The sequence below is a fragment of the Scyliorhinus torazame genome, chromosome 5 (assembly GCF_047496885.1).
Source record: "Scyliorhinus torazame isolate Kashiwa2021f chromosome 5, sScyTor2.1, whole genome shotgun sequence".
NCBI classification, from domain to species: Eukaryota; Metazoa; Chordata; class Chondrichthyes; order Carcharhiniformes; family Scyliorhinidae; genus Scyliorhinus; species Scyliorhinus torazame.
In genome coordinates this window covers 123,597,377-123,619,487 of record NC_092711.1, presented here as the reverse complement: position 1 = coordinate 123,619,487, position 22,111 = coordinate 123,597,377, and the positions used below count along the sequence as shown (strand labels likewise).

General features: G+C 45.6%; 5 non-coding genes across 5 annotated transcripts; all 5 read right to left on the bottom strand.

Annotated features, from left to right (window-relative positions):
• Nucleotides 1-2,021: 2,021 nt before the first annotated feature.
• Nucleotides 2,022-2,094, bottom strand: trnav-cac (transfer RNA valine (anticodon CAC)). Its single transcript has one exon. It is a non-coding gene; the product is annotated as a tRNA-Val (tRNA).
• A 4,130-nt stretch (nt 2,095-6,224) lies between these two features.
• On the bottom strand, nt 6,225-6,297 carry trnav-cac (transfer RNA valine (anticodon CAC)). Its single transcript has one exon. It is a non-coding gene; the product is annotated as a tRNA-Val (tRNA).
• A 4,118-nt stretch (nt 6,298-10,415) lies between these two features.
• trnav-cac (transfer RNA valine (anticodon CAC)) lies at nt 10,416-10,488 on the bottom strand. Its single transcript has one exon. It is a non-coding gene; the product is annotated as a tRNA-Val (tRNA).
• A 4,127-nt stretch (nt 10,489-14,615) lies between these two features.
• On the bottom strand, nt 14,616-14,688 carry trnav-cac (transfer RNA valine (anticodon CAC)). The gene has a single exon. It is a non-coding gene; the product is annotated as a tRNA-Val (tRNA).
• A 6,585-nt stretch (nt 14,689-21,273) lies between these two features.
• Nucleotides 21,274-21,346, bottom strand: trnav-cac (transfer RNA valine (anticodon CAC)). Its single transcript has one exon. It is a non-coding gene; the product is annotated as a tRNA-Val (tRNA).
• Between the last annotated feature and the right edge of the window lie 765 nt (nt 21,347-22,111).

The window sequence follows — 22,111 nt, the reverse complement described above, 5'->3', positions numbered from 1 at the left end:
GGGCTTTCGAAAATAACCACAACCATACGGGTGCATGCATTTTGCTATTCCTCGTTGATGAAGACCAGTTACGAGATTGCGGCAATAGTCAGCAACAGACTAAACTGGAAGTACGAGAAGTTTCTGCTCGGTTTCGAACTTTTCGCGTGTTAGGCGAATGTGATAACCACTACACTACAGAAACAGCTGGCAATCAACGGACGTGTACAATGTGCAACCTCTCTGTGTTGCTGCAGATTCGCATGGTGAGGCTGAGAGGCCAGGCCACTTATTACAAGACGACTGCTGTTTCTTTCATAAACAGATGTTTCAACATATAAAACCACAAGATGTAGAAATTAGATCGAACTTAACATGATCTGCGTTAACTTCACAGGGACGTGACCCATCTAATCCACAGAGCCAAAGTGGAGAATTGAACTGACTGGAGAGCTGCATCTTAACGCTGACCTCCCGGACCTCGGCCTCCTGAAATGTTCCAAAGAAGCTCAACAAACACTCGAGGAACAGCAGCGCATCTTTCCACTGGGCTCAATACAGCTTGCACACTCATAGTGTGTGCAACAGTCTGACACTGTAAATGCTGCCCCACTCTGTGTGTACTTCCATCGCAGATTTGGGTTTGAATCTTGTTTCCACTTCTTCTTTGTATCCGGGCGGTAGTTGTTGAGAGCTGGCACAGACACAGCGGCTGGAATGGCCTCATACTGTGGTGTAATTATTCTCTCATTCGATGCTCACCTCACTCTGTGGCCAGGGAACCCTAGGCCTTTTCTCATTTAATCTCTCCTGACTTGCACCCTGTCAGAGCGCTTTCCTGTTGTTCTGTTTGCTCCCACCAGGATTTGACTTGGTTAAAACGTCCGACATTTCTAACCCGCCCCGGTTTAAATGAAAGGTGATGGTGAAAGACGAGCTTTGTTGTCCTGTCGACAAATCCCGCCTGACTCGCTGAGTTGTTCCAGTATTTTCCGCAGATGTTAGATCGACTTTCGATGGCAATAACAGCGTGCTTCTGTTACGTTCCCGGGGCTCGTTGGTCTAGGGGTATGACATTCACTTACCTCTATTGACTAATTCCAGTTGATTCAGGCAGCTCTCTGTATGTTTCATTTTATTCAGTTCAACAACATCAGACTGTGTAATCTCTCTTCTACCTCCACCATCTGTTTATTTCCATCAAGTTATTTTCATTCCTTCCATTGGTATGTTTTACCCTCAGCTTTGCCCCCCTCCCCCCAGCCCATACCATCCTACTTGAGCAACCCTGTCGCCAATTGTTCGCTGACACACTGCTTACTTTGTTCTGCTATTAACACATTCTGATCTCTTGAGGCGCCACTATCAGCACCTTTGTTAGCCTTGATTAGCCTCATTTACATTCCCTTTTTCTTTCTGTCCGAGACATTTTCGTCATTTTCCACCTATTGCTGACCACTCTATCGAGGCCCAATCGGGCACGCCAACCCCGCCCCATCCACATTAGTCTGAATCTGACCCCATTTCCAGTTCTCCAGCTTTGACAAAGAGTCACCCAGGCCCGGAACGACCGCTGCCATCTCGCTCCACAGAGGCTGTCAGTCCTGCTGAGATTGTCCAGTATGTTCTGTTTTTGTTTCAGAATGAAGCATCCGCAGTAAGTTGCATTTGTCGTTTATTTAGACATGTTTGAGATGGTGAATAAGTATGTTTATCTGCATTTGTAAATGCATGAAATTCTGTTGTGGATGAACTAGCTCCGAATATCCAAAATAGGAAGGTCCTTTTCTTCTCATTGCCTGTCGAAAATTCAGTGCTTGTGACTTAATGTGGAATTTATTTTAGTGGCTCATGAGAGACTAAACCTCATAATCCTCGAACATACGAGATGGGGGAACAAAAGTACTTCGCGCAAACATTCCTCACACAACATGAGAAGCACTTGATGTTTCTACCCGGTATGGCCCCGGGGACCTTTCGCATAAAGACCAGTTATGAGATTGCGGCAATAGTCAGCAACAGACTAACCTGGTAGTACGAGATGTTTCTGCCCGGTTTCGAACCGGGGACCTTTCGCGTGTGAGGCGAATGTGATAACCACTACACTACAGAAACAGCTGACAATCCACAGACGTGTACAATGTGCAACCTCACTGTGCTGCTGCAGATTCGCATGGTGAGGCTGAGAGGCTAGGCCACTTATTACAAGACGACTGCCTTTTCTCATTTAATCTCTCCTGACTTGCACCCTGTCAGAGCGCTTTCCTGTTGTTCTGTTTGCTCCCACCGGGATTTGACTTGGTTAAAACGTCCGACATTTCTAACCCGTCCCGGTTTTAATGAAAGGTGATGGTGAAAGACGAGCTTTGTTGTCCTGTCGACAAATCCCGCCTGACTCGCTGAGTTGTTCCAGTATCTTCCGCAGATGTTGGATCAACTTTCGATGGCTATAACAGCGTGCTTCTGTGCCAGTTCCGCGGCTCGTTGGTCTAGGAGTATGATTCTCGCTTTGGGTGTCTCGATTGCGAAACTTGCGGGAGGTCCCGGGTTCAAATCCCGGACGAGCCCTTTGATAACGTTTTCTGTTGGTCAGGCGATATGTTTTCTTCATTTCTATGCGGCTCATTCGGCGGGATTCATTCACATTGAGTTTGCTTTGAGAAGCTGAGCTCACACAGCAGGGAACCAATAGGTTCGCGAGACAATCGCGACATTGTCTAAAAGCTTGTCTATGTGTGGACATTCACTTACCTCTATTGACTTATTCCAGTAGATTCAGGCAGCTCTCTGTATGTTTCATTTTATTCAGTTCAACAACATCAGACTGTGTAATCTCTCTTCTCCATCCACCATCTGTTTATTTCCATCAAGTTATTTTCATTCCTTCCATTGGTATGTTTTACCCTCAGCATTGCCCCCCTCCCCCCAGCCCATACCATCCTACTTGAGCAATCTGATCCCTGTGGCCAATTGTTCGCTGACACACTGCTTACTTTGTTCTGCTATTAACACATTCTGATCTCTTGAGGCGCCACTATCAGCACCTTTGTTAGCCTTGATTAGCCTCATTTACATTCCCTTTTTCTTTCTGTCCGAGACATTTTCGTCATTTTCCACCTATTGCTGACCACTCTATCGAGGCCCAATCGGGCACGCCAACCCCGCCCCATCCACATTAGTCTGAATCTGACCCCATTTCCAGTTCTCCAGCTTTGACAAAGAGTCACCCAGGCCCGGAACAACCGCTGCCATCTCGCTCCACAGAGGCTGTCAGTCCTGCTGAGATTGTCCAGTATGTTCTGTTTTTGTTTCAGAATGAAGCATCCGCAGTAAGTTGCATTTGTCGTTCATTTAGACATGTTTGAGATGGTGAATAAGTATGTTTATCTGCATTTGTAAATGCATGAAATTCTGTTGTGGATGAACTAGCTCCGAATATCCAAAATAAGAAGGTCCTTTTCTTCTCATTGCCTGTCGAAAATTCAGTGCTTGTGACTTAATGTGGAATTTATTTTAGTGGCTCATGAGAGACTAAACCTCATAATCCTCGAACATACGAGATGGGGGAACAAAAGTACTTTGTGCAAACATTCCTCACACAACATGAGAAGCACTTGATGTTTCTACCCGGTATGGCCTCGGGGACCTTTCCCATGTTAGGGGAATGTGCTAACCACTACACTACAGAAACCGCTGGCGTTGCAGTAATCAATGGACTTGTGCAATGTTCAACCTCACTGTGTTGCTGCAGATTCTCATGGTTCGTCTGAGAGGCCATGTCACTTATTACAAGAAGACAGCCGTTTCTTTAAAACAGATGTCTCAACTTAGAAAACAATCAGGAATCGAAATTTACAGACCTGAAGATAAGTTATGTTTTGCTTGAAGTGGAAGTTAAACTGAGAAGGCAGGGCTTTCGAAAATAACCACAACCATACGGGTGCATGCATTTTGCTATTCCTCGTTGATGAAGACCAGTTACGAGATTGCGGCAATAGTCAGCAACAGACTAAACTGGAAGTACGAGAACTTTCTGCTCGGTTTCGAACTTTTCGCGTGTTAGGCGAATGTGATAACCACTACACTATAGAAACAGATGGAAATCAACGGACGTGTACAATGTGCAACCTCACTGTGTTGCTGCAGATTCGCATGGTGAGGCTGAGAGGCCAGGCCACTTATTACAAGACGACTGCTGTTTCTTTCAAAGCAGATGTTTCAACATATAAAACCACAAGATGTAGAAATTAGATCGAACTTAACATGATCTGCGTTAACTTCACAGGGACGTGACCCATCTAATCCACAGAGCCAAAGTGGAGAATTGAACTGACTGGAGAGCTGCATCTTAACGCTGACCTCCCGGACCTCGGCCTCCTGAAATGTTCCAAAGAAGCTCAACAAACACTCGAGGAACAGCAGCGCATCTTTCCACTGGGCTCAATACAGCTTGCACACTCATAGTGTGTGCAACAGTCTCACACTGTAAATGCTGCCCCCATTCTGTGTGTACTTCCATCGCAGATTTGGGTTTGAATCTTGTTTCCACTTCTTCTTTGTATCCGGGCGGTAGTTGTTGAGAGCTGGCACAGACACAGCGGCTAGAATGGCCTCATACTGTGGTGTAATTATTCTCTCATTCGATGCTCACCTCACTCTGTGGCCAGGGAACCCTAGGCCTTTTCTCATTTAATCTCTCCTGACTTGCACCCTGTCAGACCGCTTTCCTGTTGTTCTGTTTGCTCCCACCAGGATTTGGCTTGGTTAAAACGTCCGACATTTCTAACCTTCCCCGGTTTTAATGAAAGGTGATGGTGAAAGACGAGCTTTGTTGTCCTGTCGACAAATCCCGCCTGACTCGCTGAGTTGTTCCAGTATTTTCCGCAGATGTTAGATCGACTTTCGATGGCAATAACAGCGTGCTTCTGTTACGTTCCCGGGGCTCGTTGGTCTAGGGGTATGACATTCACTTACCTCTATTGACTAATTCCAGTTGATTCAGGCAGCTCTCTGTATGTTTCATTTTATTCAGTTCAACAACATCAGACTGTGTAATCTCTCTTCTACCTCCACCATCTGTTTATTTCCATCAAGTTATTTTAATTCCTTCCATTGGTATGTTTTACCCTCAGCATTGCCCCCCTCCCCCCAGCCCATACCATCCTACTTGAGCAACCCTGTCGCCAATTGTTCGCTGACACACTGCTTACTTTGTTCTGCTATTAACACATTCTGATCTCTTGAGGCGCCACTATCAGCACCTTTGTTAGCCTTGATTAGCCTCATTTACATTCCCTTTTTCTTTCTGTCCGAGACATTTTCGTCATTTTCCACCTATTGCTGACCACTCTATCGAGGCCCAATAGGGCACGCCAACCCCGCCCCATCCACATTAGTCTGAATCTGACCCCATTTCCAGTTCTCCAGCTTTGACAAAGAGTCACCCAGGCCCGGAACGACCGCTGCCATCTCGCTCCACAGAGGCTGTCAGTCCTGCTGAGATTGTCCTGTATGTTCTGTTTTTGTTTCAGAATGAAGCATCCGCAGTAAGTTGCATTTGTCGTTTATTTAGACATGTTTGAGATGGTGAATAAGTATGTTTATCTGCATTTGTAAATGCATGAAATTCTGTTGTGGATGAACTAGCTCCGAATATCCAAAATAGGAAGGTCCTTTTCTTCTCATTGCCTGTCGAAAATTCAGTGCTTGTGACTTAATGTGGAATTTATTTTAGTGGCTCATGAGAGACTAAACCTCATAATCCTCGAACATACGAGATGGGGGAACAAAAGTACTTTGTGCAAACATTCCTCACACAACATGAGAAGCACTTGATGTTTCTACCCGGTATGGCCCCGGGGACCTTTCGCATGTTAGGGGAATGTGCTAACCACTACACTACAGAAACCGCTGGCGGTGCAGTAATCAATGGACTTATGCAATGTTCAACCTCACTGTGTTGCTGCAGCTTCTCAAGGTTCGTCTGAGAGGCCATGTCACTTATGACAAGAAGACAGCCGTTTCTTTAAAACCGATGTCTCAACTTAGAAAACAATCAGGAATCGAAATTTACAGACCTGAAGATAAGTTATGTTTTGCTTGAAGTGGAAGTTAAATTGAGAAGGCAGGGCTTTCGAAAATAACCACAACCATACGGGTGCATGCATTTTGCTATTCCTCGGTGATGAAGACCAGTTATGAGATTGCGGCTGTAGTCAGCAACAGACTAACCTGGTAGTACGAGATGTTTCTGCCCGGTTTCGAACCGGGGACCTTTCGCGTGTGAGGCGAATGTGATAACCACTACACTACAGAAACAGCTGGCAATCCACGGACGTGTACAATGTGCAACCTCACTGTGCTGCTGCAGATTCGCATGGTGAGGCTGAGAGGCTAGGCCACTTATTACAAGACGACTGCCTTTTCTCATTTAATCTCTCCTGACTTGCACCCTGTCAGAGCGCTTTCCTGTTGTTCTGTTTGCTCCCACCGGGATTTGACTTGGTTAAAACGTCCGACATTTCTAACCCGTCCCGGTTTTAATGAAAGGTGATGGTGAAAGACGAGCTTTGTTGTCCTGTCGACAAATCCCGCCTGACTCGCTGAGTTGTTCCAGTATCTTCCGCAGATGTTGGATCAACTTTCGATGGCTATAACAGCGTGCTTCTGTGCCAGTTCCGCGGCTCGTTGGTCTATGGGTATGATTCTCGCTTTGGGTGTCTCGATTGCGAAACTTGCGGGAGGTCCCGGGTTCAAATCCCGGACGAGCCCTTTGATAACGTTTTCTGTTGGTCAGGCGATATGTTTTCTTCATTTCTATGCGGCTCATTCGGCGGGATTCATTCACATTGGGTTTGCTTTGAGAAGCTGAGCTCACACAGCAGGGAACCAATAGGTTCGCGAGACAATCGCGACATTGTCTAAAAGCTTGTCTATGTGTGGACATTCACTTACCTCTATTGACTTATTCCAGTAGATTCAGGCAGCTCTCTGTATGTTTCATTTTATTCAGTTCAACAACAACAGACTGTGTAATCTCTCTTCTCCCTCCACCATCTGTTTATTTCCATCAAGTTATTTGCATTCCTTCCATTGGTATGTTTTACCCTCAGCATTGCCCCCCTCCCCCCAGCCCATACCATCCTACTTGAGCAATCTGATCCCTGTGGCCAATTGTTCGCTGACACACTGCTTACTTTGTTCTGCTATTAACACATTCTGATCTCTTGAGGCGCCACTATCAGCACCTTTGTTAGCCTTGATTAGCCTCATTTACATTCCCTTTTTCTTTCTGTCCGAGACATTTTCGTCATTTTCCACCTATTGCTGACCACTCTATCGAGGCCCAATCGGGCACGCCAACCCCGCCCCATCCACATTAGTCTGAATCTGACCCCATTTCCAGTTCTCCAGCTTTGACAAAGAGTCACCCAGGCCCGGAACGACCGCTGCCATCTCGCTCCACAGAGGCTGTCAGTCCTGCTGAGATTGTCCAGTATGTTCTGTTTTTGTTTCAGAATGAAGCATTCGCAGTAAGTTGCATTTGTCGTTCATTTAGACATGTTTGAGATGGTGAATAAGTATGTTTATCTGCATTTGTAAATGCATGAAATTCTGTTGTGGATGAACTAGCTCCGAATATCCAAAATAAGAAGGTCCTTTTCTTCTCATTGCCTGTCGAAAATTCAGTGCTTGTGACTTAATGTGGAATTTATTTTAGTGGCTCATGAGAGACTAAACCTCATAATCCTCGAACATACGAGATGGGGGAACAAAAGTACTTTGTGCAAACATTCCTCACACAACATGAGAAGCACTTGATGTTTCTACCCGGTATGGCCTCGGGGACCTTTCGCATGTTAGGGGAATGTGCTAACCACTACACTACAGAAACCGCTGGCGGTGCAGTAATCAATGGACTTGTGCAGTGTTCAACCTCACTGTGTTGCTGCAGATTCTCATGGTTCGTCTGAGAGGCCATGTCACTTATTACAAGAAGACAGCCGTTTCTTTAAAACCGATGTCTCAACTTATAAAACAATCAGGAATCGAACTTTACAGACCTGAAGATAGGTTATGCTTGAAGTGGAAGTTAAATTGAGAAGGCAGGGCTTTCGAAAATAACCACAACCATACGGGTGCATGCATTTTGCTATTCCTCGTTGATGAAGACCAGTTACGAGATTGCGGCAATAGTCAGCAACAGACTAAACTGGAAGTACGAGAAGTTTCTGCTCGGTTTCGAACTTTTCGCGTGTTAGGCGAATGTGATAACCACTACACTACAGAAACAGCTGGCAATCAACGGACGTGTACAATGTGCAACCTCTCTGTGTTGCTGCAGATTCGCATGGTGAGGCTGAGAGGCCAGGCCACTTATTACAAGACGACTGCTGTTTCTTTCATAAACAGATGTTTCAACATATAAAACCACAAGATGTAGAAATTAGATCGAACTTAACATGATCTGCGTTAACTTCACAGGGACGTGACCCATCTAATCCACAGAGCCAAAGTGGAGAATTGAACTGACTGGAGAGCTGCATCTTAACGCTGACCTCCCGGACCTCGGCCTCCTGAAATGTTCCAAAGAAGCTCAACAAACACTCGAGGAACAGCAGCGCATCTTTCCACTGGGCTCAATACAGCTTGCACACTCATAGTGTGTGCAACAGTCTGACACTGTAAATGCTGCCCCACTCTGTGTGTACTTCCATCGCAGATTTGGGTTTGAATCTTGTTTCCACTTCTTCTTTGTATCCGGGCGGTAGTTGTTGAGAGCTGGCACAGACACAGCGGCTGGAATGGCCTCATACTGTGGTGTAATTATTCTCTCATTCGATGCTCACCTCACTCTGTGGCCAGGGAACCCTAGGCCTTTTCTCATTTAATCTCTCCTGACTTGCACCCTGTCAGAGCGCTTTCCTGTTGTTCTGTTTGCTCCCACCAGGATTTGACTTGGTTAAAACGTCCGACATTTCTAACCCGCCCCGGTTTAAATGAAAGGTGATGGTGAAAGACGAGCTTTGTTGTCCTGTCGACAAATCCCGCCTGACTCGCTGAGTTGTTCCAGTATTTTCCGCAGATGTTAGATCGACTTTCGATGGCAATAACAGCGTGCTTCTGTTACGTTCCCGGGGCTCGTTGGTCTAGGGGTATGACATTCACTTACCTCTATTGACTAATTCCAGTTGATTCAGGCAGCTCTCTGTATGTTTCATTTTATTCAGTTCAACAACATCAGACTGTGTAATCTCTCTTCTACCTCCACCATCTGTTTATTTCCATCAAGTTATTTTCATTCCTTTCATTGGTATGTTTTACCCTCAGCATTGCCCCCCAGCCCATACCATCCTACTTGAGCAACCCTGTCGCCAATTGTTCGCTGACACACTGCTTACTTTGTTCTGCTATTAACACATTCTGATCTCTTGAGGCGCCACTATCAGCACCTTTGTTAGCCTTGATTAGCCTCATTTACATTCCCTTTTTCTTTCTGTCCGAGACATTTTCGTCATTTTCTACCTATTGCTGACCACTCTATCGAGGCCCAATAGGGCACGCCAACCCCGCCCCATCCACATTAGTCTGAATCTGACCCCATTTCCAGTTCTCCAGCTTTGTCAAAGAGTCACCCAGGCCCGGAACGACCGCTGCCATCTCGCTCCACAGAGGCTGTCAGTCCTGCTGAGATTGTCCAGTATGTTCTGTTTTTGTTTCAGAATGAAGCATCCGCAGTAAGTTGCATTTGTCGTTTATTTAGACATGTTTGAGATGGTGAATAAGTATGTTTATCTGCATTTGTAAATGCATGAAATTCTGTTGTGGATGAACTAGCTCCGAATATCCAAAATAGGAAGGTCCTTTTCTTCTCATTGCCTGTCGAAAATTCAGTGCTTGTGACTTAATGTGGAATTTATTTTAGTGGCTCATGAGAGACTAAACCTCATAATCCTCGAACATACGAGATGGGGGAACAAAAGTACTTTGTGCAAACATTCCTCACACAACATGAGAAGCACTTGATGTTTCTACCCGGTATGGCCCCGGGGACCTTTCGCATGTTAGGGGAATGTGCTAACCACTACACTACAGAAACCGCTGGCGGTGCAGTAATCAATGGACTTATGCAATGTTCAACCTCACTGTGTTGCTGCAGCTTCTCATGGTTCGTCTGAGAGGCCATGTCACTTATGACAAGAAGACAGCCGTTTCTTTAAAACCGATGTCTCAACTTAGAAAACAATCAGGAATCGAAATTTACAGACCTGAAGATAAGTTATGTTTTGCTTGAAGTGGAAGTTAAATTGAGAAGGCAGGGCTTTCGAAAATAACCACAACCATACGGGTGCATGCATTTTGCTATTTCTCGGTGATGAAGACCAGTTATGAGATTGCGGCTGTAGTCAGCAACAGACTAACCTGGTAGTACGAGATGTTTCTGCCCGGTTTCGAACCGGGGACCTTTCGCGTGTGAGGCGAATGTGATAACCACTACACTACAGAAACAGCTGGCAATCCACGGACGTGTACAATGTGCAACCTCACTGTGCTGCTGCAGATTCGCATGGTGAGGCTGAGAGGCTAGGCCACTTATTACAAGACGACTGCCTTTTCTCATTTAATCTCTCCTGACTTGCACCCTGTCAGAGCGCTTTCCTGTTGTTCTGTTTGCTCCCACCGGGATTTGACTTTGTTAAAACGTCCGACATTTCTAACCCGTCCCGGTTTTAATGAAAGGTGATGGTGAAAGACGAGCTTTGTTGTCCTGTCGACAAATCCCGCCTGACTCGCTGAGTTGTTCCAGTATCTTCCGCAGATGTTGGATCAACTTTCGATGGCTATAACAGCGTGCTTCTGTGCCAATTCCGCGGCTCGTTGATCTAGGAGTATGATTCTCGCTTTGGGTGTCTCGAATGCGAAACTTGCGGGAGGTCCCGGGTTCAAATCCCGGGCGAGCCCTTTGATAACGTTTTCTGTTGGTCAGGCGATATGTTTACTTCATTTCTATGCGGCTCATTCGGCGGGATTCATTCACATTGGGTTTGCTTTGAGAAGCTGAGCTCATACAGCAGGGAACCAATAGGTTCGCGAGACAATCGCGACATTGTCTAAAAGCTTGTCTATGTGTGGACATTCACTTACCTCTATTGACTTATTCCAGTAGATTCAGGCAGCTCTCTGTATGTTTCATTTTATTCAGTTCAACAACATCAGACTGTGTAATCTCTCTTCTCCCTCCACCATCTGTTTATTGCCATCAAGTTATTTTCATTCCTTCCATTGGTATGTTTTACCCTCAGCATTGCCCCCCTCCCCCCAGCCCATACCATCCTACTTGAGCAATCTGATCCCTGTGGCCAATTGTTCGCTGACACACTGCTTACTTTGTTCTGCTATTAACACATTTTGATCTCTTGAGGCGCCACTATCAGCACCTTTGTTAGCCTTGATTAGCCTCATTTACATTCCCTTTTTCTTTCTGTCCGAGACATTTTCGTCATTTTCCACCTATTGCTGACCACTCTATCGAGGCCCAATCGGGCACGCCAACCCCGCCCCATCCACATTAGTCTGAATCTGACCCCATTTCCAGTTCTCCAGCTTTGACAAAGAGTCACCCAGGCCCGGAACGACCGCTGCCATCTCGCTCCACAGAGGCTGTCAGTCCTGCTGAGATTGTCCAGTATGTTCTGTTTTTGTTTCAGAATGAAGCATCCGCAGTAAGTTGCATTTGTCGTTCATTTAGACATGTTTGAGATGGTGAATAAGTATGTTTATCTGCATTTGTAAATGCATGAAATTCTGTTGTGGATGAACTAGCTCCGAATATCCAAAATAAGAAGGTCCTTTTCTTCTCATTGCCTGTCGAAAATTCAGTGCTTGTGACTTAATGTGGAATTTATTTTAGTGGCTCATGAGAGACTAAACCTCATAATCCTCGAACATACGAGATGGGGGAACAAAAGTACTTTGTGCAAACATTCCTCACACAACATGAGAAGCACTTGATGTTTCTACCCGGTATGGCCTCGGGGACCTTTCGCATGTTAGGGGAATGTGCTAACCACTACACTACAGAAACCGCTGGCGGTGCAGTAATCAATGGACTTGTGCAGTGTTCAACCTCACTGTGTTGCTGCAGATTCTCATGGTTCGTCTGAGAGGCCATGTCACTTATTACAAGAAGACAGCCGTTTCTTTAAAACCGATGTCTCAACTTATAAAACAATCAGGAATCGAACTTTACAGACCTGAAGATAAGTTATGCTTGAAGTGGAAGTTAAATTGAGAAGGCAGGGCTTTCGAAAATAACCACAACCATACGGGTGCATGCATTTTGCTATTCCTCGTTGATGAAGACCAGTTACGAGATTGCGGCAATAGTCAGCAACAGACTAAACTGGAAGTACGAGAAGTTTCTGCTCGGTTTCGAACTTTTCGCGTATTAGGCGAAAAGTTCACTACACTACACTACAGAAACAGCTGGCAATCAACGGACGTGTACAATGTGCAACCTCTCTGTGTTGCTGCAGATTCGCATGGTGAGGCTGAGAGGCCAGGCCACTTATTACAAGACGACTGCTGTTTCTTTCAAAAACAGATGTTTCAACATATAAAACCACAAGATATAGAAATTAGATCGAACTTAACATGATCTGCGTTAACTTCACAGGGACGTGACCCATCTAATCCACAGAGCCAAAGTGGAGAATTGAACTGACTGGAGAGCTGCATCTTAACGCTGACCTCCCGGACATCGGCCTCCTGAAATGTTCCAAAGAAGCTCAACAAACACTCGAGGAACAGCAGCGCATCTTTCCACTGGGCTCAATACAGCTTGCACACTCATAGTGTGTGCAACAGTCTCACACTGCAAATGCTGCTCCCATTCTGTGTGTACTTCCATCGCAGATTTGGGTTTGAATCTTGTTTCCACTTCTTCTTTGTATCCGGGCGGTAGTTGTTGAGAGCTGGCACAGACACAGCGGCTAGAATGGCCTCATACTGTGGTGTAATTATCCTCTCATTCGATGCTCACCTCACTCTGTGGCCAGGGAACCCTAGGCCTTTTCTCATTTAATCTCTCCTGACTTGCACCCTGTCAGAGCGCTTTCCTGTTGTTCTGTTTGCTCCCACCAGGATTTGACTTGGTTAAAACGTCCGACATTTCTAACCCGCCCCGGTTTAAATGAAAGGTGATGGTGAAAGACGAGCTTTGTTGTCCTGTCGACAAATTCCGCCTGACTCGCTGAGTTGTTCCAGTATTTTCCGCAGATGTTAGATCGACTTTCGATGGCAATAACAGCGTGCTTCTGTTACGTTCCCGGGGCTCGTTAGTCTAGGGGTATGACATTCACTTACCTCTATTGACTAATTCCAGTTGATTCAGGCAGCTCTCTGTATGTTTCATTTTATTCAGTTCAACAACATCAGACTGTGTAATCTCTCTTCTACCTCCACCATCTGTTTATTTCCATCAAGTTATTTTCATTCCTTTCATTGGTATGTTTTACCCTCAGCATTGCCCCCCTCCCCCCAGCCCATACCATCCTACTTGAGCAACCCTGTCGCCAATTGTTCGCTGACACACTGCCTACTTTGTTCTGCTATTAACACATTCTGATCTCTTGAGGCGCCACTATCAGCACCTTTGTTAGCCTTGATTAGCCTCATTTACATTCCCTTTTTCTTTCTGTCCGAGACATTTTCGTCATTTTCCACCTATTGCTGACCACTCTATCGAGGCCCAATAGGGCACGCCAACCCCGCCCCATCCACATTAGTCTGAATCTGACCCCATTTCCAGTTCTCCAGCTTTGACAAAGAGTCACCCAGGCCCGGAACGACCGCTGCCATCTCGCTCCACAGAGGCTGTCAGTCCTGCTGAGATTGTCCAGTATGTTCTGTTTTTGTTTCAGAATGAAGCATCCGCAGTAAGTTACTTTTGTCGTTTATTTAGACATGTTTGAGATGGTGAATAAGTATGTTTATCTGCATTTGTAAATGCATGAAATTCTGTTGTGGATGAACTAGCTCCGAATATCCAAAATAGGAAGGTCCTTTCCTTCTCTTTGCCTGTCGATAATTCAGTGCTTGTGACTTAATGTGGAATTTATTTTAGTGGCTCATGAGAGACTAAACCTCATAATCCTCGAACATACGAGATGGGGGAACAAAAGTACTTTGTGCAAACATTCCTCACACAACATGAGAAGCACTTGATGTTTCTACCCGGTATGGCCCCGGGGACCTTTCGCATGTTAGGGGAATGTGCTAACCACTACACTACAGAAACCGCTGGCGGTGCAGTAATCAATGGACTTATGCAATGTTCAACCTCACTGTGTTGCTGCAGCGTCTCATGGTTCGTCTGAGAGGCCATGTCACTTATGACAAGAAGACAGCCGTTTCTTTAAAACCGATGTCTCAACTTAGAAAACAATCAGGAATCGAAATTTACAGACCTGAAGATAAGTTATGTTTTGCTTGAAGTGGAAGTTAAATTGAGAAGGCAGGGCTTTCGAAAATAACCACAACCATACGGGTGCATGCAGTTTGCTATTTTTCGGTGATGAAGACCAGTTATGAGATTGCGGCAAAAGTCAGCAACCGAACAACCTGGTAGCCCGAGATGTTTCTGCCCGGTTTCGAACCGGGGACCTTTCGCGTGTGAGGCGAATGTGATAACCACTACACTACAGAAACAGCTGGCAATCCACGGACGTGTACAATGTGCAACCTCACTGTGCTGCTGCAGATTCGCATGGTGAGGCTGAGAGGCTAGGCCACTTATTACAAGACGACTGCCTTTTCTCATTTAATCTCTCCTGACTTGCACCCTGTCAGAGCGCTTTCCTGTTGTTCTGTTTGCTCCCACCGGGATTTGACTTGGTTAAAACGTCCGACATTTCTAACCCGTCCCGGTTTTAATGAAAGGTGATGGTGAAAGACGAGCTTTGTTGTCCTGTCGACAAATCCCGCCTGACTCGCTGAGTTGTTCCAGTATCTTCCGCAGATGTTGGATCAACTTTCGATGGCTATAACAGCGTGCTTCTGTGCCAGTTCCGCGGCTCGTTGGTCTAGGAGTATGATTCGCGCTTTGGGTGTCTCGATTGCGAAACTTGCGGGAGGTCCCGGGTTCAAATCCCGGACGAGCCCTTTGATAACGTTTTCTGTTGGTCAGGCGATGTGTTTTCTTCATTTCTATGCGGCTCATTCGGCGGGATTCATTCACATTGGGTTTGCTTTGAGAAGCTGAGCTCACACAGCAGGGAACCAATAGGTTCGCGAGACAATCGCGACATTGTCTAAAAGCTTGTCTATGTGTGGACATTCACTTACCTCTATTGACTTATTCCAGTAGATTCAGGCAGCTCTCTGTATGTTTCATTTTATTCAGTTCAACAACAGCAGACTGTGTAATCTCTCTTCTCCCTCCACTATCTGTTTATTTCCATCAAGTTATTTTCATTCCTTCCATTGGTATGTTTTACCCTCAGCATTGCCCCCCTCCCCCCAGCCCATACCATCCTACTTGAGCAATCTGATCCCTGTGGCCAATTGTTCGCTGACACACTGCTTACTTTGTTCTGCTATTAACACATTCTGATCTCTTGAGGCGCCACTATCAGCACCTTTGTTAGCCTTGACTAGCCTCATTTACATTCCCTTTTTCTTTCTGTCCGAGACATTTTCGTCATTTTCCACCTATTGCTGTCCACTCTATCGAGGCCCAATCGGGCACGCCAACCCCGCCCCATCCACATTAGTCTGAATCTGACCCCATTTCCAGTTCTCCAGCTTTGACAAAGAGTCACCCAGGCCCGGAACGACCGCTGCCATCTCGCTCCACAGAGGCTGTCAGTCCTGCTGAGATTGTCCAGTATGTTCTGTTTTTGTTTCAGAATGAAGCATCCGCAGTAAGTTGCATTTGTCGTTCATTTAGACATGTTTGAGATGGTGAATAAGTATGTTTATCTGCATTTGTAAATGCATGAAATTCTGTTGTGGATGAACTAGCTCCGAATGTCCAAAATAAGAAGGTCCTTTTCTTCTCATTGCCTGTCGAAAATTCAGTGCTTGTGACTTAATGTGGAATTTATTTTAGTGGCTCATGAGAGACTAAACCTCATAATCCTCGAACATACGAGATGGGGGAACAAAAGTACTTTGTGCAAACATTCCTCACACAACATGAGAAGCACTTGATGTTTCTACCCGGTATGGCCTCGGGGACCTTTCCCATGTTAGGGGAATGTGCTAACCACTACACTACAGAAACCGCTGGCGGTGCAGTAATCAATGGACTTGTGCAATGTTCAACCTCACTGTGTTGCTGCAGATTCTCATGGTTCGTCTGAGAGGCCATGTCACTTATTACAAGAAGACAGCCGTTTCTTTAAAACCGATGTCTCAACTTATAAAACAATCAGGAATCGAACTTTACAGACCTGAAGATAAGTTATGCTTGAAGTGGAAGTTAAATTGAGAAGGCAGGGCTTTCGAAAATAACCACAACCATACGGGTGCATGCATTTTGCTATTACTCGTTGATGAAGACCAGTTACGAGATTGCGGCAATAGTCAGCAACAGACTAAACTGGAAGTACGAGAAGTTTCTGCTCGGTTTCGAACTTTTCGCGTGTTAGGCGAATGTGATAACCATTACACTATAGAAACAGCTGGAAATCAACGGACGTGTACAATGTGCAACCTCACTGTGTTGCTGCAGATTCGCATGGTGAGGCTGAGAGGCCAGGCCACTTATTACAAGACGACTGCTGTTTCTTTCAAAAGCAGATGTTTCAACATATAAAACCACAAGATGTAGAAATTAGATCGAACTTAACATGATCTGCGTTAACTTCACAGGGACGTGACCCATCTAATCCACAGAGCCAAAGTGGAGAATTGAACTGACTGGAGAGCTGCATCTTAACGCTGACCTCCCGGACCTCGGCCTCCTGAAATGTTCCAAAGAAGCTCAACAAACACTCGAGGAACAGCAGCGCATCTTTCCACTGGGCTCAATACAGCTTGCACACACATAGTGTGTGCAACAGTCTCACACTGTAAATGCTGCCCCCATTCTGTGTGTACTTCCATCGCAGATTTGGGTTTGAATCTTGTTTCCACTTCTTCTTTGTATCCGGGCGGTAGTTGTTGAGAGCTGGCACAGACACAGCGGCTAGAATGGCCTCATACTGTGGTGTAATTATTCTCTCATTCGATGCTCACCTCACTCTGTGGCCAGGGAACCCTAGGCCTTTTCTCATTTAATCTCTCCTGACTTGCACCCTGTCAGACCGCTTTCCTGTTGTTCTGTTTGCTCCCACCAGGATTTGGCTTGGTTAAAACGTCCGACATTTCTAACCTTCCACGGTTTTAATGAAAGGTGATGGTGAAAGACGAGCTTTATTGTCCTGTCGACAAATCCCGCCTGACTCGCTGAGTTGTTCCAGTATCTTCCGCAGATGTTGGATCAACTTTCGATGGCTATAACAGCGTGCTTCTGTGCCAATTCCGCGGCTCGTTGGTCTAGGAGTATGATTCTCGCTTTGGGTGTCTCGATTGCTAAACTTGCGGGAGGTCCCCGGTTCAAATCCCGGGCGAGCCCTTTGATAACGTTTTCTGTTGGTCAGGCGATATGTTTACTTCATTTCTATGCGGCTCATTCGGCGGGATTCATTCACATTGGGTTTGCTTTGAGAAGCTGAGCTCATACAGCAGGGAACCAATAGGTTCGCGAGACAATCGCGACATTGTCTAAAAGCTTGTCTATGTGTGGACATTCACTTACCTCTATTGACTTATTCCAGTAGATTCAGGCAGCTCTCTGTATGTTTCATTTTATTCAGTTCAACAACATCAGACTGTGTAATCTCTCTTCTCCCTCCACCATCTGTTTATTTCCATCAAGTTATTTTCATTCCTTCCATTGGTATGTTTTACCCTCAGCATTGCCCCCCTCCCCCCAGCCCATACCATCCTACTTGAGCAATCTGATCCCTGTGGCCAATTGTTCGCTGACACACTGCTTACTTTGTTCTGCTATTAACACATTTTGATCTCTTGAGGCGCCACTATCAGCACCTTTGTTAGCCTTGATTAGCCTCATTTACATTCCCTTTTTCTTTCTGTCCGAGACATTTTCGTCATTTTCCACCTATTGCTGACCACTCTATCGAGGCCCAATCGGGCACGCCAACCCCGCCCCATCCACATTAGTCTGAATCTGACCCCATTTCCAGTTCTCCAGCTTTGACAAAGAGTCACCCAGGCCCGGAACGACCGCTGCCATCTCGCTCCACAGAGGCTGTCAGTCCTGCTGAGATTGTCCAGTATGTTCTGTTTTTGTTTCAGAATGAAGCATCCGCAGTAAGTTGCATTTGTCGTTCATTTAGACATGTTTGAGATGGTGAATAAGTATGTTTATCTGCATTTGTAAATGCATGAAATTCTGTTGTGGATGAACTAGCTCCGAATATCCAAAATAAGAAGGTCTTTTTCTTCTCATTGCCTGTCGAAAATTCAGTGCTTGTGACTTAATGTGGAATTTATTTTAGTGGCTCATGAGAGACTAAACCTCATAATCCTCGAACATACGAGATGGGGGAACAAAAGTACTTTGTGCAAACATTCCTCACACAACATGAGAAGCACTTGATGTTTCTACCCGGTATGGCCTCGGGGACCTTTCGCATGTTAGGGGAATGTGCTAACCACTACACTACAGAAACCGCTGGCGGTGCAGTAATCAATGGACTTGTGCAGTGTTCAACCTCACTGTGTTGCTGCAGATTCTCATGGTTCGTCTGAGAGGCCATGTCACTTATTACAAGAAGACAGCCGTTTCTTTAAAACCGATGTCTCAACTTATAAAACAATCAGGAATCGAACTTTACAGACCTGAAGATAAGTTATGCTTGAAGTGGAAGTTAAATTGAGAAGGCAGGGCTTTCGAAAATAACCACAACCATACGGGTGCATGCATTTTGCTATTCCTCGTTGATGAAGACCAGTTACGAGATTGCGGCAATAGTCAGCAACAGACTAAACTGGAAGTACGAGAAGTTTCTGCTCGGTTTCGAACTTTTCGCGTATTAGGCGAAAAGTTCACTACACTACACTACAGAAACAGCTGGCAATCAACGGACGTGTACAATGTGCAACCTCTCTGTGTTGCTGCAGATTCGCATGGTGAGGCTGAGAGGCCAGGCCACTTATTACAAGACGACTGCTGTTTCTTTCAAAAACAGATGTTTCAACATATAAAACCACAAGATATAGAAATTAGATCGAACTTAACATGATCTGCGTTAACTTCACAGGGACGTGACCCATCTAATCCACAGAGCCAAAGTGGAGAATTGAACTGACTGGAGAGCTGCATCTTAACGCTGACCTCCCGGACCTCGGCCTCCTGAAATGTTCCAAAGAAGCTCAACAAACACTCGAGGAACAGCAGCGCATCTTTCCACTGGGCTCAATACAGCTTGCACACTCATAGTGTGTGCAACAGTCTCACACTGTAAATGCTGCCCCCATTCTGTGTGTACTTCCATCGCAGATTTGGGTTTGAATCTTGTTTCCACTTCTTCTTTGTATCCGGGCGGTAGTTGTTGAGAGCTGGCACAGACACAGCGGCTAGAATGGCCTCATACTGTGGTGTAATTATTCTCTCATTCGATGCTCACCTCACTCTGTGGCCAGGGAACCCTAGGCCTTTTCTCATTTAATCTCTCCTGACTTGCACCCTGTCAGACCGCTTTCCTGTTGTTCTGTTTGCTCCCACCAGGATTTGGCTTGGTTAAAACGTCCGACATTTCTAACCTTCCCCGGTTTTAATGAAAGGTGATGGTGAAAGACGAGCTTTGTTGTCCTGTCGACAAATCCCGCCTGACTCGCTGAGTTGTTCCAGTATTTTCCGCAGATGTTAGATCGACTTTCGATGGCAATAACAGCGTGCTTCTGTTACGTTCCCGGGGCTCGTTGGTCTAGGGATATGACATTCACTTACCTCTATTGACTAATTCCAGTTGATTCAGGCAGCTCTCTGTATGTCTCATTTTATTCAGTTCAACAACATCAGACTGTGCAATCTCTCTTCTACCTCCACCATCTGTTTATTTCCATCAAGTTATTTTCATTCCTTCCATTGGTATGTTTTACCCTCAGCATTGCCCCCCTCCCCCCAGCCCATACCATCCTACTTGAGCAACCCTGTCGCCAATTGTTCGCTGACACACTCCTTACTTTGTTCTGCTATTAACACATTCTGATCTCTTGAGGCGCCACTATCAGCACCTTTGTTAGCCTTGATTAGCCTCATTTACATTCCCTTTTTCTTTCTGTCCGAGACATTTTCGTCATTTTCCACCTATTGCTGACCACTCTATCGAGGCCCAATAGGGCACGCCAACCCCGCCCCATCCACATTAGTCTGAATCTGACCCCATTTCCAGTTCTCCAGCTTTGACAAAGAGTCACCCAGGCCCGGAACGACCGCGGCCATCTCGCTCCACAGAGGCTGTCAGTCCTGCTGAGATTGTCCAGTATGTTCTGTTTTTGTTTCAGAATGAAGCATCCGCAGTAAGTTGCATTTGTCGTTTATTTAGACATGTTTGAGATGGTGAATAAGTATGTTTATCTGCATTTGTAAATGCATGAAATTCTGTTGTGGATGAACTAGCTCCGAATATCCAAAATAGGAAGGTCCTTTTCTTCTCATTGCCTGTCGATAATTCAGTGCTTGTGACTTAATGTGGAATTTATTTTAGTGGCTCATGAGAGACTAAACCTCATAATCCTCGAACATACGAGATGGGGGAACAAAAGTACTTTGTGCAAACATTCCTCACACAACATGAGAAGCACTTGATGTTTCTACCCGGTATGGCCCCGGGGACCTTTCGCATGTTAGGGGAATGTGCTAACCACTACACTACAGAAACCGCTGGCGGTGCAGTAATCAATGGACTTATGCAATGTTCAACCTCACTGTGTTGCTGCAGCTTCTCATGGTTCGTCTGAGAGGCCATGTCACTTATGACAAGAAGACAGCCGTTTCTTTAAAACCGATGTCTCAACTTAGAAAACAATCAGGAATCGAAATTTACAGACCTGAAGATAAGTTATGTTTTGCTTGAAGTGGAAGTTAAATTGAGAAGGCAGGGCTTTCGAAAATAACCACAACCATACGGGTGCATGCATTTTGCTATTCCTCGGTGATGAAGACCAGTTATGAGATTGCGGCAATAGTCAGCAACATACTAACCTGGTAGTACGAGATGTTTCTGCCCGGTTTCGAACCGGGGACCTTTCGCGTGTGAGGCGAATGTGATAACCACTACACTACAGAAACAGCTGGCAATCCACGGACGTGTACAATGTGCAACCTCACTGTGCTGCTGCAGATTCGCATGGTGAGGCTGAGAGGCTAGGCCACTTATTACAAGACGACTGCCTTTTCTCATTTAATCTCTCCTGACTTGCACCCTGTCAGAGCGCTTTCCTGTTGTTCTGTTTGCTCCCACCGGGATTTGACTTGGTTAAAACGTCCGACATTTCTAACCCGTCCCGGTTTTAATGAAAGGTGATGCTGAAAGACGAGCTTTGTTGTCCTGTCGACAAATCCCGCCTGACTCGCTGAGTTGTTCCAGTATCTTCCGCAGATGTTGGATCAACTTTCGATGGCTATAACAGCGTGCTTCTGTGCCAGTTCCGCGGCTCGTTGGTCTAGGAGTATGATTCTCGCTTTGGGTGTCTCGATTGCTAAACTTGCGGGAGGTCCCGGGTTCAAATCCCCGACGAGCCCTTTGATAACGTTTTCTGTTGGTCAGGCGATATGTTTTCTTCATTTCTATGCGGTTCATTCGGCGGGATTCATTCACATTGGGTTTGCTTTGAGAAGCTGAGCTCACACAGCAGGGAACCAATAGGTTCGCGAGACAATCGCGACATTGTCTAAAAGCTTGTCTATGTGTGGACATTCACTTACCTCTATTGACTTATTCCAGTAGATTCAGGCAGCTCTCTGTATGTTTCATTTTATTCAGTTCAACAACATCAGACTGTGTAATCTCTCTTCTCCCTCCACCATCTGTTTATTTCCATCAAGTTATTTTCA